Source organism: Melanerpes formicivorus, unplaced genomic scaffold (assembly GCF_026170545.1).
Source record: "Melanerpes formicivorus ecotype bairdi unplaced genomic scaffold, bMelFor1.0.p_v2 SCAF_48, whole genome shotgun sequence".
Classification (NCBI taxonomy): Eukaryota; Metazoa; Chordata; class Aves; order Piciformes; family Picidae; genus Melanerpes; species Melanerpes formicivorus.
In genome coordinates this window covers 2,641,395-2,648,177 of record NW_027142400.1, presented here as the reverse complement: position 1 = coordinate 2,648,177, position 6,783 = coordinate 2,641,395, and positions in this window count along the sequence as shown.

Genomic DNA, 6,783 nt, shown 5'->3' with positions numbered 1-6,783 from the left:
TACCATCTTTGGAAGGAAGGAGAGGTTACCCATGAAATGTCTAAGGGTGATGCTGGGTCATGTAGGAAGACAATTAGAGAGGCAAAAGCCCATTTAGAGCTTAGGCCAGTGCTGTGAAGGACAACAAAAATGCTTTTATAAATATATTAATGGCAAAAGGAGGGGCAAAAACAACCCCTGGACATGGAGGGGAACATTGTAACTAAAGAGGAGGAAAAGGCAGAGGTATTTAACACCTTCTTTGCCTCAATTTGTAATAGCAGGACAGGTTGTCTTCCAGACAACTGGCCTCCTGAGCTGGCAGATGGAGTCAGGGAGCAGTATAGCTTCCCTGTGATCCAGGAAGAAGTAGTTAGAGACCTTCTGAGCCTCTTGGATCCCCACAAGTCCATGGGACTGGATGGGCTCCATCCTAGGGTGCTGAGAGAGCTGGCAGATGAGCTGGCCAAGCCGCTCTCCATCATTTACCAACAGTCCTGGCTCACTGGAGAGGTCCCAGATGACTGGAAGCTGGCCAACGTGATGCCCATCCACAAGAAGGGCCAGAAGAAGGAACCAGGGAAATGCAGACCTGTCAGCCTGACCTCAGTGCCAGGCAAGGTTATGGAACAGGTCATCTTGAGTGCAATCACACAGCACTTACAGGATGGCCAAGGGATCAGGCCCAGCCAGCATGGATTTAGGAAGGACAGGTCCTGTCTGACTAACCTGATCTCCTTCTACGATCAGGTGACCCGCCTGGTGGATGTGGGGAGGCCTGTGGATGTAGTCTACCTGGACCTCAGCAAGGCCTTTGACACCGTCCCCCATAGCAAACTCCTGGCCAAGCTGTCAGCCCATGGCTTGGACAGCAGCACTCTGAGCTGGGTTAGGAACTGGCTGAAGGGCTGAGCCCAGAGAGTGGTGGTGAATGGTGCCACAGCCAGCTGGCAGCCAGTCACTAGTGGTGTGCTCCAAGGATCAGTGCTGGGCCCCATGCTCTTTAATATCTTCATTGATGATCTGGATGAGGGCATTGAGTCCATCATCAGTAAATTTGCAGATGACAGGAAGCTGGGGGCAGGAGTTGATCTGTTAGAGGGTAGGAGAGCTCTGCAGAGGGACCTCAACAGGCTGGACAGATGGGCAGAGTCCGATGGCATGAGATTTAACACATCTAAGTGCCAGGTTCTACACATTGGCCACAACAACCCTATGAAGTGCTACAGGCTGGGGTCAGAGTGGCTGTAGAGTGGCCAGGCAGAAAGGGACCTGAGGGTACTGGTTGATAGTAGGCTGAACATGAGCCAGCAGTGTGCTCAGGTGGCCAAGAGGGCCAATGGCATCCTGGCCTGCATCAGGAACAGTGTGGCCAGCAGGAGCAGGAAGGTCATTCTCCCCCTGTACACTGCACTGGTTAAGCCACACCTTGAGTACTGTGTCCAGTTCTGGGCCCCTCAGTTTACAAAACATATTGAGTTGCTGGAGCGTGTCCAGAGAAGGGCAACAAAGCTGGGGAGGGGTTTGGATCACAAGCCCTATGAGGAGAGGTTGAGGGAGCTGGGGTTGCTTAGCCTGGAGAAGAGAAGGCTCAGAGGAGACCTTACTGCTGTCTACAACTACCTGAAGGGAGGTTGTAGCCAGGTGGTTGGTCTCTTCTCCCAGGCAACCACCAACAGAATAAGAGGACACAGTCTCAAGCTGTGCCAGGGGAGGTTTAGGCTGGATGTTAGGAAGAAGTTCTTCACAGAAAGAGTGATTGGCCATTGGAATGGGCTGTCCAGGGAGGTGGTGGAGTCACCATCACTGGAGGTGTTTAAGAAGAGACTGGATGGGGTGCTTGGTGCCATGGTTTAGTTGATTAGATAGTGTTGGGTGATAGGTTTGACTTGATGATCTCGAATGTCTTTTCCAATCTGGTTAATTCTATTCTGTTCTACAAGCAAGGCAAAGCCAGATGATTTGTGAATGCATAGGTTTACAGGATCCTAGGAGGATACTGGAGAAGCACTTGGAAAGGACATCAGTGGAGGAGTCACAAACCACAGGAAGTTCTGTCTGACTTTACACTAGCAAGGATTAAGAAGTGCAGAAGGGAGAACAGGCCACTCCCACCCCACCCTTCATGCCCCTACTGCTTCCCAACTTCCAACTGGGCAGATCAAAGGAACGCAGGGACAAAGTCCAATTATTCCTGCATAATCGTCTGTCTCCCAAAACATTAACTTACTTAATGTCAATTCCCACATCTGGTGCAAGCGCATGATCAAGATTTGCAGCAGGGCTTCTGTCCTCAGGACACCCCAGTTCAGCCCTGCATGATGCAGTGTGCCCTGCAAAAGAATATGAAGGTGCCTCTGCTTCACTGGTGTCACAGGCATGGTCCACAAACTGCCAAGAGAAAAAGCTCCTGAGCAGCAGCTCTTAGCCTGGGAATTAGCCAAACACAGTCAGCACTTTCTGCACAGGGAGCTGGGTGCCGAGAGATGTCCTGGAGGTGAAAGTCTCCTGCACTCTCATTACCACTCACAAATATCTCCCAAGGGGCTCTTGGGGACAATGCTTGCTTCAGTGAGATGTCCTGCATTTTAATAGAGGGGGAAAAAAAACAGAATTCACAGATTCTTGGCAATAGCATCTTGGAGAAACTACTGCAGTGTGCGGAGGGTAGGATGCATGCTTGTTTGCAGCCTCAGCATCCTAATGCCTGGCCAGGGTAGGCAAGAGGGGAGAAACCACTGGTGGGACCCTGTTCACAGAGTAATGCCATGGACCCTGAAACTTGGTGTTTTGGGCTGTGCTCCACACTCGTATTTTTACTTTTTTGTACCCTGAAGCCACTGCTTTTGGACACTGCTTGTTTCAACTGCTCAGCATCTTAGCCTCCACTGAAGCTGGTACTTGCTTGATTTTAAGTGAGCCAAGATTCACCTGACAAGCAGGTAGAGATCAAAAATACCCTGTATCTGCCCTGCATCCATCAGATGGCCTATGAAATCCTGCCCTGCTCCTCCAGCTCTAGCATTAGGATAGGGCAGTTACAGAAATTGCAGCAAAGTCTGTATTAATGGGGACAGCTGCTCACTACAGCATTACTGCTGGGAATCAGAGGGACAGAACCACCTGGCCCTTGGTGTGTGTCTCTCTCTGGATCCAGGGCACACGCCTCTCCAAGCCACCTTTTGCTGCTACTGCCCCAAGATGCAAATGCACCCCAGGACCAGATAGGCACAAGAGAAGGCTGTAGAGGAGTGAGATTTGGAGTAGGCAGTTACAAGGAGAGAGAAACTAAGATAAAAGGAAGCAGAATTCAGTCCCCAGAAATGAAAGCAGCTGCCCTGACAAAGACATAATTTTACTCCTTGCTGCTAGCCCAACATTCTGATCCCCAGCTGTTTCCCTAGTGTTGGTTGCGATGCCCTGGAGCAGGGCAAGTATATCGCTACTGCAGAGGGGGAAAACAGGCCACAGCAGATGCTTGACCTTCCCAGCATTGACTTATAAACTGGAATCGAAGCCAGTAATATCACTTCCCTTAGCCAGTCAGCAAAGCCACCTCCTAAAGTCTTTCAGGAACATCCAGCATGTCTCTCAATTTCCCTGTCCTACAATTGCATCTCTTCTCACTGCATAAACCCCTTGCAGCTGGCAACACAAGGGCCATCTCCTCTCACACAAGCCCTCAGTCCCAGCACTTTGCAGTTGGAAAGGGAGCCCCACACTAAAACCATCAGCATGAAGTGCTGACAGTTGTGAGCACCAGACCCTGAGCTGGGTGATCACCCCCAACTCACACACACGCCCTGCAGGCATACAATCACACAATAGCACTGTCCCCAGAAAGTCATTAAGTACATGGAAAAATTATTCTGTGATAACTGCATTAGGCCCCATGGCCTGACAGAGGGCAGAGGCATGCCACAACCAGCTGGCTCCAACCCCCCGCATGCCAAAGCTACTCCTGCTGGTGCCCACTGTCCTGCTCTTAGGACACAATGACAGGCTGGGCTGTACACAGGACATCGTGTTTGCCAGTCTCCCTGGAACAGCGACTCATGTTTGGACATGAAGCTAACCACCCTGTCAGATGCACAGCCCCTTGAGCTGTTACATCTCATAGCTGCCTTCAAAGCAAGCAGCTGCAAGTAGTGATAGAGGGAGCAGAATAAGCCCCTACTTGGGATTTCCTTTTATTTCAGAAAATGCTGGTCTTAGGTGCAACAGTGCAACCTGCAGTGCCATATGTGATCCCTGGTGGCAGAGGAGCTGTGTGCGCTGCCAGGAGAGGCACAGCACCATGCAGGAGCTGCTCAGGAGCTAAAGCTGAACATTCAGTCAGCCCACGGAGTTGAACCCTCTCTGGGACTCCATGCCAATTCAGCAAGGGCAACTCATCCAGCACTTACAGGCCTCCTGCAGCCACACAGTCACCTTCTCCTAGGAGCAGCAAGGCAGGAGCAGTTACCAAAACAAGGACTTCCTGCTGAGCATGGCTGTTAGAAACAGCCACAGAGTTGCATCTGTGTGTCTGTGGGTTTCTGAGTGACTAGATCTGTTTCCCAAGACTTGAACCCACAGCCTGCTGGACATTTTCATCAGCTAACTTCATCCAGACACTGGGCTTGTGTAAAATTTCTTTTTATCCTCACAGGATTGATTGCCACCACTATCTACACCTGGGACAACTGCTGAAGAAGGAATGGCTGAAGACAGGCTCATACCTCACCAGCCACTCCTACTGGCTGATGGCGCAGGGTATAGAATCACAGAATTGTTTCATTTGGAAAAGACCTCAAAGATCATTGATTCCAACCATTAACCTAGCATAGCCAACACCACTACTAATCCACATCCCTAAACACCACGTCTTTTCAATACCATTAGGGATGAGGACTCCACCACTTCCCTGAGCAGCATGTTCCAATGCTTTACAACCCTTCTGGTGAGTAATTTTTTTATAATGTCCTATCTAAACCTTCCCTGGCACAGCTTGAGACAATTCCCTTTTGTCCTATTGCTTGTTAGTTGAGAAAAGAGACTAACTCCCACCTCACTATAACAACTTTTCAAATAGTTGTGGATAGGGGGAAGGTCTCCCCTCAGCCTGATCTTCTTCAGACTGAACAGCCTGGTTCCCTCAGCTGCTCCTCATAGGACTTGTGTTCTAGACCCTTCACCAGCTTCATTGCCCTTCTCTGGACGTGCTCCAGCAACTCTTTGAATTTCTTGTAGTGAGGTGCCTAAAGCCAAACACAGTATTCAAGGTGTGACCTCACCAGTGCTGAGTAAAAGGGGACAATGACTTCTCTGATCCTGACAGCCACACTACTCCTGATTCAGGCCAGGATGCTGCCAGCCTTCTTGGCCACCTGAGCACACTGCTGGCTCATGTTCAGATGGCTGTTGATCAATACCCACAGGTCCTTTTCTGCCTGCAAGTTTTACTATCACTCTCCCCTATGCCTGCAGCATGACACAGGGCTGTTCAGACCCAAGAGCAGAACCTGGCACTTGGCATGGTTGAATCTCATACAGTTAGCCTCAGCCCATCGACCCAGACTGCCCACATCCCATCTCCTAGGTAGGACCTCTCAGCCCTCCAGATCAACATTCCTACCCAACTTGAAGTCATATGCTGAAACAGGTGCCATTTTTACCAGCCAGGGATGATTCAAATAATTTCCTCAATGGGAGCGTCTGTGTTGGCACAAAGCAGCCATTGAGTGTTCATAACCTGGTCTGCAAACAACTCCTGCCTCTAATCAGCATAGTGATGCTCTCAAAACACACATTTCCACAGCTGCAACTGATACTGCGAGCTGTGGCCAAACACTGCTTAATCCAATTTGCAACCAACAGGGTAGAAGTCAGGCCCCAGGGTCTTCTGTATTTGCCAGCCTGGGCAGTGGGAATTCAGCTCCCAGCTTGGGCCAATTTCCTGTTCTTTGGAGTCTATAGATGAGAATGTCCAAAGGGGTCCAGTGTTCACCGCTTCCAGAAGTCACCCCCCCAAAGTAGCAGAGCCTGGGTGGCCTCACCCTCCTCAGGTGCCATGTTCACTGAGGGGAGCAGGGGAAGACACTTGGGCTGTCACACCTCTTCACCACCAAGGACAAGCCAGACAGGAACAGCCTTCAGGGCTTCACCCAGACATGCAGGAAGGAACCACACAACTGACTTACAGAAAACCTATCTTGGTGAAAACTGGGTGAAATCAACCTCTTCTGCCACTTGTTTTGACCACTAGATATTTCCTTCATTTACTCAAACAGTTCCAGGACTCAGTCACACCAAAGCAAGCTATCACCAAGATATGGAGATAGGTCCATCTGCAGGTCCATGAAGTTTTTGGAAGTGCTCCTCCTTATCAGACAAACCCGAGCCTTGAAAAACTGGAAAACTTCAAAGGAATTATAGCAAATCCCCCTGCAATTCTTGCAAGGGATGGCCCTAGCAGCAGGTCCAGGCTCAGGCAACTTACGTGTCTGCACCCTCTGTAGACCAGGGGAGCTCCTCTTTCCACACTCATTGACTTCTCTGCTCTCTCCGAGCCGGCAGTCCGTTTCCATTATCCTAATAACGTACCACCTGCGGGGCAAAACCACAGTACAAAAGCTGCCAGTCACCTTCTGTGACCTATGGTGAAGAAGAAACCTTCTGTAAAGATTCATTCTTGCCAGGAATGGCATTGTGTAGCACTTCAACTGATTCATTGCTGAGGAAAGAGCAAGGAAGTGAATTGGTGTTCACTTTCATATTTAAAGCAATTTGTTTCTACTCCACCTACCCTGCCACACTGTAATG